Source organism: Callospermophilus lateralis, chromosome 6 (genome assembly GCF_048772815.1).
Source record: "Callospermophilus lateralis isolate mCalLat2 chromosome 6, mCalLat2.hap1, whole genome shotgun sequence".
NCBI lineage: Eukaryota > Metazoa > Chordata > Mammalia > Rodentia > Sciuridae > Callospermophilus > Callospermophilus lateralis.
Window position 1 is genome coordinate 71,289,751 of NC_135310.1, and position 16,631 is coordinate 71,306,381.

Here is a 16,631-nt window from a genome sequence, read left to right on the forward strand (position 1 = left end):
TATAATGGACATTAGGTACCTATCTACATGTTCGGAGGAAATAATCACATTTTTCCAATGACATCAAGTTTAAATGAAGAAAATATCCCATCATGGTAGTATGGAGTTCCTTTGTTGCTGAATATTAATGGAATATTTGATATAAAATTTGGGACTCTAGTGTAAAATTTCATAAATTAAATCTATTCATTTAATTATTTGATCATATTTTAGTTGTATTTTCTTGAAACTCATCTGATAATGTTTAATAAAAGTACTCAGTGAATGAAATATCTTCAGCTTTTAAAGTTTTTACATTTTAAGTTATTGAAAAAAAACATACACACATGAAGATGCTGAATTTTATAAATACAAAACACAGGAAGAGTGAGAAAAATGTTGAAAACTCAGTATAGAATTTTTTTTAGAATTGCATGTTTGTGCTTTGAAATATTTATATATGTGGAATGAATATTTTCAAAGTTTTGTTTATGAGGAAATAGTTTACATTCTTTTATGATATGAAGTAAATTAAAAAGTCTTAAGGTTTTGAATCATTTAAATTTGGTGAAGTGGTCAAAAGATTCATAAGTAGCTACAACTGTTTTGACAAGTTTTATCTAACAAAAATAATCTTTTAATAAAGGGATTCCAGAAAGTGGCCATAAAAATACAACTTTAAAATCATTGGACTGATGTTTGAAAACATTATATTTAAAATGTATAGTTAATAATGTCCTTCATGATCTCACACAAGTCAATAGAATTAATAAAAAATTTCAAATGTCTTAAACAGAATGTAACTATAAAATAATACTAAACAAATTATGAAAGTAAATTACATTATTAAAAATAATATTTTAACAAAAACATACCAGTTGAACCAGGCAGAGTGTCACAAAGAATGTGTAATCCCAGCGGCTCCAGGGGATGGAGGCAGAAGAATCTTGAGTTCAAAGCCAGCCTCATTGAAAAGCAAGGTACTAAGCAACTCAGTGAGAGCCTGTCTCTAAATAAAATAGAAAACAGGGCTGGGGATGTGGTCAGTGGTGGAGTGTCCCTGAGTTCAATCCCCTGTACCAAAAAAAAAAAAAAAAAAAAATACCAGTGAGACAATATTAGGAAAAAAAATAGATTATATATAGCCAGTGACTCAGGAGGCTGAGGTAGGAGGATCGCAAATTCAAAGCCAACCTCAGTTAGTGAGGCACTTACAACTCAGCGGTACCCTATCTAAATAAAATATTAAAAAGAGCTAGGGATGTGTCTCAGTGGGTAAGCACCCCTGGGTACAATTCCCAGTACAAAAAAAAAAAAAAAAAAAAGATTATACTTAGCAAGTTTGAGACCTTGGGTTTTATTAATCAGCACTGGGAAAAAAAATTGTAAATAAATAAAGTAAATAACAGATTTATATTTATATGTATACATATATATCTCTATATGTATATACATGTATATACACACACACACATATAAGTTTGTTCTGAGAGTAATTTTTCAGCTTATTATTTTTAATAATTTGGTGATCTATATAAATTGTTTTTATATTTATTTTAATTTATAATGCTATACGTCTTTATAAAAAATTTAGAAAAATATTTTAATTTTAGCTGAACTAAATTGTGAATTTACTAATCAATCATTTTTTTAGAAATCAGTAAATAAGCATTTATATCAATAAATATTTTAAATTGTATATGTTTCATTCATTTTGGTATGACTTAAGATCTTAAAACTATCCTGGTGCCATCATTGGATAATAAAGCATCCTAAGATTTAATGGCTTAAAACAACTTATTGTCATTAATTCTCATACTTTATGGGTGATTGAGTATAGCTGGAGCTTTGCCTAAAGTCACAAGTGGCTACAGTGAGACGGTAGTTGACGTTGGTGGCATGGGAAGACTCAGTTGGGTTGAATGTCCAATATGTCTTATTTACATGGTTGGTAGGTGATGCTGGCTCATTCTGGGTGCTCAGAGTGCTTATCTAAAGCACCTACGTGTCTCTTCTTCACATGGTCCAGGCTTCTTAAACTAACACCTGAGTGCTGAAAAGACTTCAGTTGAAATAGTTCTCATGAAAAAGCCTTTAATTCATAGTCAAAATCCAGTCATAATGGAAGTTCAGAGTCAAGGGGGAAAGATAACAGGGCCTTAAAACTGAATTCAGGGTTGCCCTTCGGACACTAGCTGTTACATACTTTGTATGTAAGTTATGTGCTCTACCAGGTTAAAGAGGGAAAGAGGAAAGAAAGAAAGAAAGAAAGAAAGAAAGAAAGAAAGAAAGAAAGAAAGAAAGAAAGAAAGAAAGAAAGAAAGAAAGAAAGAAAGAAAGAAAGAAAGAAAGGCAGGAAGGCAGGCAGGCTTCTAGGTTAAAAAAATAGAAATTCAGAATTGGTGAATTTCTTCAATGGAGGTGTTTTGTTTGTTGAATTGCTTGGTTTTGCTTTGCTTTGTTTAGTTAGATAAAAGTTGGAGGCAACTTTATAATACTAAATAAAGCAAATATTTTAACTTGTATATAAAAATTACTAAAAATAACAACTTATCAATATTTTCATGTATCTAAGTTTATCTAATAAATGATTTCATGGCCTCCCTACATGAGACAAAAGAGCATTATATACCTGTTGAAGTTCCAGGGCAAATATGTATTCTTAAGGTCAAATATTCTTGTTTTGTGTGGGGAGGGAAGTACCAGGGATTGAATTCAGATGCACTCAACCACTGGGCCACATCCCTAGCCCTATTTTGTAATTTATGAAAGACAGGACAGGATCTCACTGAGTTGCTTAACATCTTTCTGAATCACTGAGGCTGGCTTTAAACTTGGAATTCTCCTGCCTGGCTCTCTTGAGCTGCTGGGATTACAGGTATGTGCCACCGCGCCCAGCCTTAAGGCAAAATATTCTATTGTAACAGAAGTAGTGTATTCATAGAAACTGATTCTGAACTAGCAGAGGGGCTCTTACAGGAGTGGCGTTAACTCTAATCATCCAAGCAGTGCTGCTGAACAGGATGTTGTAGGTGAAGGTCAAGGTTAGAGATGTGGCATTAAATAATCAGCATGTATCAGAATTTAAAGCCAAGGGACAAGATGAGGTAATCTTGGAAGAAGATATAGAAAGAAAGGGAAAGAAAGACACATGTTCTATGATATTTTACATTTCAGAAGCTGACAAGGAGGACTTAAAGAAGGAAGTGGCAAGTACACAGAACTGGGAGACTTTTTTTTTTTTTTTTGGTACTGAGAATTGAATCCAGAGGGTGCTTAACCACTGAGCCACATCCCCATCCCTTTTTAATATTTTATTTAGAAAAAGCATCTCACTGAGTTACTTAGAGTCTTGCTAATTTGCTGAGGGTGGTGTTGAACTCACAACCCTACTGCCTCAGCTTCCTGGGATGCTGGGATTACAGGCGGTGTGCCACCACACCGTCTTAGGAGACATTTTAATGAAAGAGGATTTATTAATTATTTCCAGTGAGAAAGAGGATTTATTAATTATTTCCAGTCTTGCTGACAATTCAAATAAGGATTCAAAAAATGAAACATTGATTTCATCAATAGTAACCACATTTGGTTCAGTTGTGTGGTAGAAGCAAAAATCCATTTTGTCATAGGATCAAGAGAAAATGAGAGTAAAGTGCATAAAATAAATGATCATAAGATACCTCTTTAGAATAGTTATTTTGTAAACATAGGTAGGAGATGAATGAAATATCACTAGATGAAAATTCAAGGCAAACGTTTTTTTTTCTTAAGTATAGTGTGATGGTATATTTATGTACTAATGGATATAAATAGTGAATTTAGTGACTAGATAATCATTTGACAACACAGAAGAGAGGACATTTGCTGGCATGTAGTACTGGGGTGAATGAGCATACTTCTCTGATCCTCTCTCATTTTTATTAGTGAAATAAAAAACAAGGACATAAGGTGAGAGTTCAATGTAGGAAGGGATTTGGGGGGATAAAAAGAAAAGAACAAGGAGTGGAACATTCATATCAAAAAGATATCCAAAAGAGTGGAAGAATAAATTCTGGAGAAGGACAGATTAGTCATGTCATGAATACTGAAATGGGTCTTTGCAGGAACTTCAATAGTTTTCATTAGCCAGGACTCTCCTATGATACAATGTAATAGTAATAATGTATTAATGGAACAGGACATTAATGAAGCTTCGTTCTATGATACATACACTGATGAAATAACAAGGAGAAAAAACTCATTGCCAGTTAGGTCGTATCATGTGTTCAATGTAATCCTCAAGAAAGCCCCACAAAGAAGATGCCATTATAATAACTACTTGACAGTTGAGGAAATTGATACTCAGAGATGTTGCAAATGACAAAAACAGAAATTGATGTAGACAGACTGGTGAAAAACATTTGTTCTTTTATACTGTATTGAGTTTGTATTTAATGGAATCGGTAAACACATATATACTCCAATACACTTAAACTGGATGTCAAAGAGTTGTCTAGGAGTCACTGTACAGAAAACACAAAATTCAAAACTAAAGTTTGAATATAAATAAAATTTATAAATTACATATAAATATATTTATATATTATATATTTATATATAAATTATAAAAATATAAATAAAATTTATATTTTCATATGTTTCATATGATTTTTTTAATCTATCAAATGTTTAGTGGTGAAGATGGTCTAGTATTTTATCATATTCACTAAACTTAATTCAATTCTATTTGTGTTCATAATCATTTAGCTTAATCAAAGCTATTGTGTAATTAGTTCTGTTTAGAAAATATTTCATTTGAAGTGAAAAATATAAAGTAATACAATGATGTAATCTGATCTTATATGATATACAGAATTCAGAAAACCAGTTAAACAAATAGCAAAACTATACTAAATAATAAAAATAATGTAGAGAATGTTCTATTTTATATTTGAAATTTTGCATGGAATTCTGGTGAACTATATATCTTATTTTCTTTCACTTTTCCTTACATCATGTTCCTCATATCAATCTTACTTCTAAGGTCTAATGGTCAATGTACACCTGTAAATCCTTACATGGTTAAGGTAAGTTACTAACATCCTTCTCAGCTCCAGCCATGCTAGTTATTAATAACCTGAGAATTTGGAGCTCATTTATCAAATTGGGAGATAATAACATGAAGATATATATGGACAGCCTTTTTAAAAGTATGTATGTAAGTCACCGTTAGCAGTAATTTGTGATATAGATCAATAACCATAGAAATGTCTTTAAAGATTAGAAGACATGCACCTTAGAATGTACAATAGACATTTTATTCAATTTGTAGTGCTATAGCAACAATGCATGAAATTCTAAAATCTTTTATGACAGCCAAGAAAGCCATCCTTTGAACAAACTGCTCCAAAGAAAATTCATCTGTTCTATGCTAAAAATGGTGAGATTCTAATGAGAATCTATCTGCTGATCAACAACCTATTTCTACCATTATCTAAGCACCATATGGCATAACATTCACAATAATTTTAACATTTGTATTATCAAAGAGAAGCCAGCTTATATTCAATTCTCATTAAAGGAAAAAGAAAATTACCAAATATGCCCACAAAGGTAAATATTGAAATAAGAGATCTTTGCACCATTAGCACTGTTTGTGCTTCCTTACTAGTGCATATTTTTTTAAGCACAGCAGGTAAAGTAAGAATTAGGGCATCAGTATTGGTGGCATGAGTTTTGTTTATCCTGGAGGAGTAGAATATAACAAAATATTGAAGCTAATTTTTGGATACTGCATTCAGAATTATTCTTATACATGAACCATTGCTGTTGAAAGAGGAAGCATAATTGAGTTGCAGTAGTTCACACATAAATAATGCTAGAGAAGCATATCTCCATATTTGACATTTCTGGAAACTCAAGAAGCAAAAGAACCAAGTGTTTTTGACATCTGCTATTTAAAGTATTTAATGATGAACAAAGGAGAAAAGAGAAGATTACTTAAAAGCAATAACTAAAATATATTGCATATTGTAAGACATGATAGCACTTGAATCTAGCCGCCCTTTGAAGAAATGAGTAATGTTGTTGCAGATGGCTCCCATCCGGCAAAACTCTTCTGTTCATAGTGCTGCAGGTGGTAGAACAGGACACAGGAACAGAGGTGGAAAGGTAAAAGCTATATAATTCAACAGTAAGTTCAGTGAAATTAAATCAAGTTCTCAGCCTTCATTCCTTATCAGTAGTGCCATCTAGAGTGACATGGAAAATATCATTTTGATGAGCTTTAAACTTAGTGAATGATGTCAGTTTTTCTTAATTTAGAATACTAGTCCAAAGAAAATAGCTGTATCATTCACAGTTTGAATAGAAATACAGCTTAAAATAGTGAATAAATCTGAAGTATGCAATTTAATGTACTTATACAATTTTATGACAACCTTCTCTAGGCATTTGGTTACAAGAAGAATAACTCATACAATTAGCTTGATGATTAGGAATAAATTAAAATTAGAAAGTGGATCAGTCAAGATACACCAGACAACAACCCTCTCAGATATCAGTGCTCACAACAATAAAATTTATATTTTCATATGTTTGTGAGAGACATTTTTTCTTATCCAAGTCACCCAGGTACCCACTCAATATATACTTCTATGATTGTCCCTGAAGGGGAAGACAGAATTTGAGAGCCTGTAAAAAGCAATTAAACCCTTTTGCCCAAAAGATATACACTCCACTTTTAATCATACTTTAATAGCAAAACAAATAATAAGTCCATATCTAATATGTTTAGATAAATGCAATTATTTTATGTATTTGAATGAAGAAGAGAATCCAAAATGTTAGTGACCAATAATGATGTTACGCAGATGTAAACCTATGTGCAGTGTGATAAAGCAACATTGGTATTTCTGTTTCTAGATTTTTGAGGAACCTACATATTGATTCTTTATAATGAAAACATTGGTTCATCTGTATTTTTCTCCCAGAAACTTTACTGTAAAGATTGTAAAAAAAAGTATGACAAAGTTAATAGGATCATTTTATACTCACCTTGGGACTGAAAGTCTGAAAGGGTCTATTACTAAATTCTTTGTTATGACCTCTAGACTCTATTCCCTTGCTCAATAGGGTTACTTAAAAAAATTTAAATGTCCAGAAATGTGGATAAGCTTAGAAGAAAACGTGCACGAAACTATCAAGGAAGCCATTAAACATACTGTCACTGACCTAGCCGAGCAAAGTTGGCTTTTATTAAATGGCAGCTGTGCCTGATTAAAAAATTATGACTCCCCTCAGAAATCATAAGGGTCATTAAAAACCAAGTCATAAAATCCTCTGCTCCCTAAAGGCACACTGTCAGAGAACACTTCTGATTTCCTTACTGTAATTTAACTTTAACTACCATAATACCCAATATGTACTTAAAAGATTTTTTAAAAGTGTCATTTTGTCTTTTACATACCTATCCCAAATTATTAAATAATTATATTAAATTAATATTTGAAAAACACAAATGATCTAAATTATAAATCTGGCCTGATTATTGGTCACCTTAAATAACCATTTTCTCAGATATGTTAATGAATTTTAACCAATGCATTTTAATTATTATTTTCATATGTCTTTATTCTCCTAGTTTAAAAGAGATTGGAGAAGAAAATAGAAGAATAACAGTCTATGGAAATTCCTAGATTCATCAAATAATAGACATGGAAAAGTTTGTATATATTGCTCTACTTTTAAATTTATAGCAACATTATTGTGTGTGTGTGTGTGTGTGTGTGTGTGTGTGTGAAGTTCTCTTTGAAAGAAGATTATTAACATGTTCTTTTATTTTAGCAGCTTTGTCTGACTTCTCTGGCAAAGGTTGCTCTCTTCAAGTTCCAGTTGCAGTTAAGGTTGACAATTGGCTACAATTATCTAGATAATTTACAGAAAGCCAACAATGCAATTAGTTTAATGGACCAGAAAGTCCCACATAGCCATCTTTTCAATGTCAGTGCAGATTTTCCACATGATAGTCATTAATATTGTTAAAGTTCAAATTTACAAGTTTTGGATTATATATGAATTGCTGGGGAGAATAGATATACTAGGAATGCCATGCTCCTGTGTCCCAAAAATTTCTTCAGCACATCACTTGGCCTTTATAATCGCAACTAGGTAGGAGCTTTTTTTTTTTTTTTTTTTTGTACTGGGGATCGAACCCAGGACCTTGTGCAGGCAAGGCAAACACTCTACCAACTGAGATATATCCCTAGCCCCTAGGTACGTGTTTTTTTTTTTTTTTAATGAGAAATTATATAATCTTAGAAAACATCAAATATTTTGGAATATTTCTCTTAGGATTTTTATCTATGAAAAATCTATTATACATTTATGTATCTAATATTTCTTGAATTTTAGATATATATATAAAATATATAAATTGAATATAACATTAAAGACTATTCACATATAAACATAATTTACATATATGTAAATTAAATTTATACATACAAAATATATATCCTTGAATGTCATAAGTTTCATAATTTCTTGTTTTCCATATTATGTAGTATTTGTGTGTTTTTAATAGTTCAGTGTTATATGAAATCTCTGGTGTTTTAGTTGAATATTTGCTGAGGGCTTTTTTATTTTTTTGCATCTATTTGTCATAAGAATGTGTCAATTATATGCCTCCTTATTTGAATCTTAAGACAAAGAGTTATTATTTAAATTTTCATTGTAAATCCTATCCTCTTGACTCTATTGATATTTACTCGTTAAAATTTACTAACATTTTGTTGATGAAATTTTCTGAAATTACACTCATCACCTGTCATTTCAAACACAGTGGAACCTTGCTTCTTTATAAAGATAAGCAAAGGTTTGCTGACTTTTTTTTCCGAGTGTAATTATTACAATTCAGTAGAAGGAGCATCTTGACGTTTTTAAAAGTTGGTTTTATCTTATTCTTACTTTAATAGATCATGTTTACTTAGGTAAGCCTCTTATAGACTTTGAACTTTGTCTCATTGTAAAATGGAATAAATTAAATAAATATATCTTTCATTCCTAAAAGTTTACAGGGCTATAAATGTAGTTTCAATAAAGTTGAAAGAATTTTCTTTCAATTGTCTATCATAAAAAAAAATTGTCAACATATTGATACTTAAAGTTAGTTGCCATTTACTATGCACCAAAGACCCAAAGAGACCTTGCCAAGGAAAATATGAGATGTCAAATAAGCATGTGAAAAGATGTTCAATATCATGCCATTAGAAAATTGCAAATTAAAATAACAAAAGGTATCAGGACACACTTATTTAAATGACCAAAGTCTAAAATACTGAGAATATTAAGTTGTGTCCAGAAAGTGAAGCAGCAAGAAATGTATCATTCATTGCTGTCAGGAATGCAAAATGATGGAACTACTTACTATATAATCCAGCTGTCATGCTCCTTGATACTTATCCAAATGAATTGAAAATGTATGTGCACACAAAACACTTCACACAGATGTTTATAGCAGGTTCATTCATAATTGCCATGAGTTGGAAGCATCTAGATGTCCTTTAGTGAATGAATGGATTTACCAATTGTGGTGCATCTGGACAATGGCATATTATTCAACAGTATAAAGAAATGAGCTTAGCAAGTCATGAAAATTAGTGGAAGAAACTCAAATGCAAATTACATGTGAAAGAAGAAAAACTGAAAAGTCACATATTGTACAATTCCAACTGTATGACAATCTGGAAAAGGCAAAATTATGGAGAAAGTTAAAGGATTGATGGTTGACAGTGGCTGCAGGGAAGGAGAGATGAATAGGCTAGGCACAAAGTATTTTTAGGAATGTGAAACTATTCTGTATGATACTACAATGGCAAATATATGTTAACATAGATTTGTCTAACCCATAGATAGATATACAACAGCAAAGAGTGAACTTAACATGAACTGTAGATCCTACGTGATGATTATGCTTCCATGTATGTTTAACTATTGTAATAAATGGGCCACTAAGGTGTAGGATGTCCATAATGAGAGAACTTGTGCATGTGGGGATGTGAGTGTATATGGAAACTATACATACTGTTAGTTTAAGTTTGCTGTGCATGTAAAATTACTTGAAAATCAAGTTCATTAATTAAATATAGTCATGTTTAACACTTGATTTTAAATATAAAATAGTATAAAAGTAATAATATCTGGTTTGGATTGAAATTCATGGAGTGCAAATTCATGCATTATTTTTGGCAGTTCACTTGGTAAATCATAACAATTAACATTTTAGGGTTTACTTTTCTCAAGTATTTATATCAGTATTTTACATGTATTAACTCATTTACTTGCTTAAAAATTGTTCTGGATAAATAGTATAATTATTTCTATCTTACACATGATTAAGTGGAGTTATAGGATGGTTAACTTGTTATGTTATAGAGTTACTTTGTCAGATCTAATTTCAGTCCAAGAAGTCTGACTCGTAAGTCTATGCTTTTATTTTTATTATGAATTTGCTTCAAATATAAATAATAAAAGTATAAAAATGTGCTTGACATTTGAACTAGCAATCCTTTCAGGAAATAAAGAATTGGGTAAACGTGAATACATGAAAATGGTCATGGGGTATCTTTTAAAAGAGCAATCCATTGGAAACAACCTAAATGAGCCACCAAAGGAAATGATTTTAAAAGGAATGCCTTTAAATTCTTGATATAAAATGCTATGGTTATATTAAAGATCCTTCTTTAATAGTTAAGGACACAAGGGTAAGTTTATTATATGTTTTTAAAAGAAAATAGCAGGTTATTTCACAGTAGGTACAGTATAAGTCTAATTTTATATATGTAAAATTCAAAATATTAAAAGTGATAATCCTAGAAAGTTATGAATTTTGTATTTTATAATGCTGTTCTATTTTTGAGACTCATAGGATAGATATTTACCAATTTTGTAACAAAATAAAATATTAATTGAAATTTTTCAATAAAGGCAGTTCATGTCTCAATTTTTGCCAAGCAGTCCTGAGTAAAATATGTACATTTGTCCATAGCTATGTCCCTTCTCAATGCATTTGTTATATTAGCTAGAAAATGATAGGCAAGAGACACATCATAGACAAATAAAAGAAAACAAAACATCTGTCTGTTCAATGAACTCTCTGACCATGGTCTGGCTGTCCATTTCTTTAATGATACTTACTCTACCAGATGGTGAGCTTTTAATGGGAGTTTTGATGCATAAATTACAAACTTAATTTTTTTTTGAGAGAGAGAGAGAGAAAGAGAGAGAGAGAACTTTTTAATATTTATTGTTTAGTTTTTGGTGGACACAACATCTTTTATTTTATTTTTATGTGGTGCTAAGGATCGAACCCAGGGCCTCATGCAAGCCAGGTGAACGTGCTACCGACTGAGCCACATCCCCAGCCCAAAACTTAAATTTTTATGCAAACTATATGTATATATCTCTCTTAAGGTAAATAAAAGTAAAATATTGCTGGTTCCCTTTAATATTTCTGGAAAATACTTAGAATTCTGGATTGATACTATTAATTTTGAAATAATATGAATCAAAAATAGTCATTTTGTATATTTCAGTCCTCAAAACCAGAAGTAAATTTCCAAAGTGATCTTAAAGAATTAAGATATCCTACTACTATAACAACTTCTTATTATTTAAGAAACTGTTAATACAACTAGAATATATGAGAAATGGTTTAGGAGTAGTCTCCATGATTAAAAACAGTAGACTTTTTTTTTTTTTAATTAAACTCAGGGGCACTTGGCCACAGAAACACATCCCCGCCCCTATTTTTCATTTTATTTTGAGAAAGGGTTTCACTGAGTTGCTTAGTACCCCCCTTTTGCTGTGGCTGGCTTTGGACTTGTGATCCTCCTGTCTCAGCCTCTGGTACCACTGGAATAACAGTAGTGTGCCATCATTCCGGGCAAAACAGGAGATTCTTTTGCACTTTAAATTTAATGTCACAGATATTGTATACATTAGAATGTTAATGAAAGGGAAAATGTATACCTTTATGATATAGTTCTGAAAAATAACTGTATATGTGAATGTCTATGTGTGCGTGTGTGTGTGTGTGTGTATTTAAACTTTAATTCTGTCCAATGAGTAATAATATAACAATGCCTTATTGGACATTTGATAAATAAATTTTGTTACATGAATGTGTAAATAAGTAAATTGGAAAGGGTTACAAATGAAACATGACTTAAAGTCTAATGACTTATTTTTGTGTTCATCTGTATTTAACCAACTACAATTGAGAAAAAGATGACAAATCAATTTTGATTTCCATTTCATTTTGCTACTATAATCAAACTACTTTGCTCATTGTGTACTCTTCTGTGTGCTGACTTAGTCTTTCTCCAATTCTCTTTCGAGCCTCTCTTCCTTTTGCGTTGGGGTCCTTTTTATTAGCTCTTTGTACTTGTGTAAGCTCTTGGAGTCAATCATGAGTAGTAAGTCTATATTTAAAGGCAGAAAGTATATGTGTGCCAGGACAAAGAGGGCTGTGGCAGGATGATGCTTGCAGACTCCTGCTTCCCTTACCTGCATGCTCTTTTCTTCCACATGTATGGATGTCTTGAACTCCATATGTCTTTAACAGCATCAGTGCTATCTCCAAGTGTTTTTTTTTTAAAGAGAGAGAGGGGGGGAGGGGGGAGGGAGGGAGGAGAGAGAATTTTAATATTTATTTTTTAGTTTTCAGTGGACACAACATCTTTGTTTGTATGTGGTGCTGAGGATCGAACCCTGGGCCACACGCATGCCAGGCAAGCACGCTACCACTTGAGCCACATCCCCAGCCCACTCCATGTGGTTTTGTGAACCCATTTTTGGCAGAAAGTGTCTTTGATTCATTTGTTCTACAAATTTGTATTAATTGTGTATTGTGTTAGGTTGTAGTGAAGAAAACAGATGCTCTCTGCATTGCTGTGCTCAAGGGGATTGAAATCTGGTGAGGAATAAAAATAATAAACATATGATGAGCTCTTTGATAAAGTACAATAAAGGGGAGAAAAAGGTGCAATGATAGAGAAGGAAATGTGATACCTATTTAATTAAAACACTCAGAAAAGGTTTGATGAGGAAGAATTTTAAGCTGAAGTCCGAAGGATAAAAGCCAGCTATAAAAAGAGCAAGAAAGAAGAAAATCCCAAAGAGAAGAAACTGCACATACATGGCCCCCTAGAGAAGCTTAGTGCATATATGAAATTGGTTCCAGAGTAATAAAAGACAAGGGGGAAAGCAGATCATGGTTGAGATAGGAGAGCTAGGACAAATTTATCTGGAAATTTAGAACTGGTTTGGAGTGTGCAAACAAGGCATTAAGCAGGTAAATGATATGAACATTTTAGTTTTTGAAAGAGTCTTCTACTGCTGTACTGTAGAGAATAAATTGGAGGGAAGCAGGGAGCTCAAATGGAAGTTAGGACAATACTCTAGGTAAGCAGTGTTGCTGAATTCACTGGCGACACAGAAATTTAAAACAGAATGATAAAGCTGGCTTATGGATTGGATATAAAGGTGATGAACTGAACTGCAATGAGTAAGAAAACCACAAACTGGTTAGATGGCCATGTCATTTGCTATGATGGAGAAAAGATAGAAAAGTTCATGCTTGTAGTATTAGATAAAGATTTTTTTAAAAAAATGAATTTTGAGATGATATTGGCACATCTAAGTGGATATATCCAATAGAAAGGAAATTATTACAGATGATTTTTGAAGCTTTGGAACTAGCTAAGACCATCTAAGCAGAGAAGATAGACAGGAAATAGGGTCTCTGCCCTAACCCAGCAGGTTACCAAAAAATTTGCAAAGTGAAGAAAGAGCTTATAAGGAAAAGAAAATGAAATCCACAGATAAAAAAAATAAAAGTGAGGAAATGAAGTGATATGAAAATCAATAGGATATAGAGTTGAAGCAAAGTAGACATCACATATAGCTAAGATTTGGAGTAATAAGAAATCAGAACAGTATTTCTGGAATTCAGCAACAATCTTGTGGGGTGGTAGAGGTGAACTTTCACAGGAATAGTACAAGGAAATTTGTATTGGGAATTAATGAAGGTAGAAAAGAGATCAAAATATCCATCTGGACAATGTAATATTATTCAACAATATATAAGAGGTTGTGAGGGGAATGGGAAAAAAAACAAGGAGAGAAATGAATTACAGTAGATGGGGTAGAGAGAGAAGATGGGAGGGGAGGGGAGGGGGGATAGTAGAGGATAGGAAAGGTAGCAGAATACAACAGTTACTAATATGGCATTATGTAAAAATGTGGATGTGTAACCAATGTGATTCTGCAATCTGTTTTTGGGGTAAAAATGGGAGTTCATAACCCACTTGAATCTAATGTATGAAATATGATATGTCAAGAGCTTTTTAATGTTTTGAACAACCAATAAAAAAAAGAAAAAATAAATTTAAAAAAAGAGATGAGCTATAAAGCCATGAAAATAAATGGAAGAAACTAAAAAATGCATATTAGCAAGTAAAAGGAGCTAATATCAAACTTTCCTATATAGTGTGATTCCAAATATGAAGCAATTAAAAAGGTAAAAGTATGGGAAGCATGAAAATATCAGTGGTTGACAGAAGTTAGGGACAAAGCAGGGATCAATATGCACAGCAAATAGAAATTTTATGCCAATGATACAATCATGATTGACATGTGTCATTATATATTTTTCTAATCCCTTGGGATATACAACACCAAGAGTGAACCTTAATGTAAACTACAAATTCTGAATAACAATGATATGTGGGTATGGATTCATCAATTATAATGAATGTATGACTCCAGTGGACAACACTGAAAATGGGGTTATGAATTTGCTAAGGACAGAGGATATCTCTGCACTTTTTTGATGAATTTTCATGTAAATCTAAATTTGCTTTAAAAATAAGGTATTTTAAAAATTAATATAAAGTTAGACAATAGAGGGTAAAATACAAATAATATTTTCTGAGTTTTGACTTTTATAGAGAATGGAAAATTGAGAGAGAAGTTTATGAGTGAAGGAAGTTAGAATGAGACCTGGGATATATAAGAATGTAATGCATTCCACTATTGTCATGTATGTAAGAAATATATAAAAAAAGAACATGTTGACTACATGTTAAGAAAGATCCAATAGAGAACAAAAGAATGAAGGCACAGAAGGCACAGAAAATGAAAAGATTACAGGAGAGATCACATGACTTGAGCAATTAGAGGGAAAAATAAAAATTACTGCACATTTGCAATGAATAGCTTCAGAGAATAGTAACTTTATTTTCTGATCAATGTTTTTATTTTTAATCTAAAATATTTTTAATAGAAAATTGTAATGCTCTAGTTTAGCTATAATGGTCTACTCCTACACTGTGAAATAACTTACCTGATATTGATCAATCTGACCTTTGTTTATAAGTAAGATAGACATGATTTTTGTCTTTCAAATGTTTTTTTCTAGTTCCTTTATCATAGAATGGAGCATGAGTCTATGGATCTATGCATCATAGCATGAATTTTCTTATTCTTTTAAAATGTCATCCAGTGGGTTTTTTTTGTTTGTTTGTTGTTGTTTTTTTTTTTTTTTTTTTTTTTGGTACAAAGGGAATTGATTTTTGTAAGGATGTTCATCTTTTCGTCTATATGAAAAACGATCTGCAACATTGAGAACCATGATAAATTTAACATATACTTCCAGATTGAGTTCTTTGCTTTGAGACTCTTAACCAGGAAATACTTTGATATTGTGAAGGATGGAAAATAAATTATTCCATCCAAAGTACTTTGTATCCTATGGCGTTTTGGCAAGTTCTACATCCAAATGGCAGGTGAAAGTCTCAGATTTACCATCAGAGCTTCGATATTATGTTTATTTCTGGTTGTAGTTAATAGTCCATCATTGGTCTTATTACACAGAATGTTCAGAAAGTTTATGAGTCAGAAATTAGTTTGAAAAATATGCTGTTAAATAATTTGTTAATCTTTATTTGTGGAAGTCTATAAATATATTATTTATCATATTTCCTACAAAATAGGTAAATTCAATGTAACAAATAATGTCACCTTTGGTAACATTAATATTCATACTGAATTTTGGTGTGTTTCACCAACTTATCCTTGGATACAAAAGGTTTCTAAACATAATATCAGTTTTACTCTCTTCTTTTGAATGTTTTGGTATCCCTCGAGATAGACTTATTCTTCAGATTTAATAAATCAAATCCTGCCAGAGATCCACATCTGACTGAGCTCAACACTAGTGAGATATGCCATAGAGACAAGAACAGAGAAGACAAGTACAGACACAGTGTTGGAGATTGATGACAATGTCGGAGTGGTTCCTTTTGATGATATGTTTTTGAATATTCCCACTGGAATTACAAGACAAAAACTGATTTGTCATGGTGAGTGCCTTTATATACTCCTATAGAACAATTAGCTAAGAAATTATTTGGGCTAAAAAATGTTTTCACTTTAACCCATAACTTTGAGAGAGAGACATAATTGTTAGTGAAAATTTAATTAACAAATGAAGGAGTTTAATTTATAGGGGAAAAACACAAAGCACTGTAAAATATTGAATTTTAATTGATTGCATACATATTGAAATATTTAGGTGAAAGTGTACCAATGTCTGAATCAAACAACTTGGA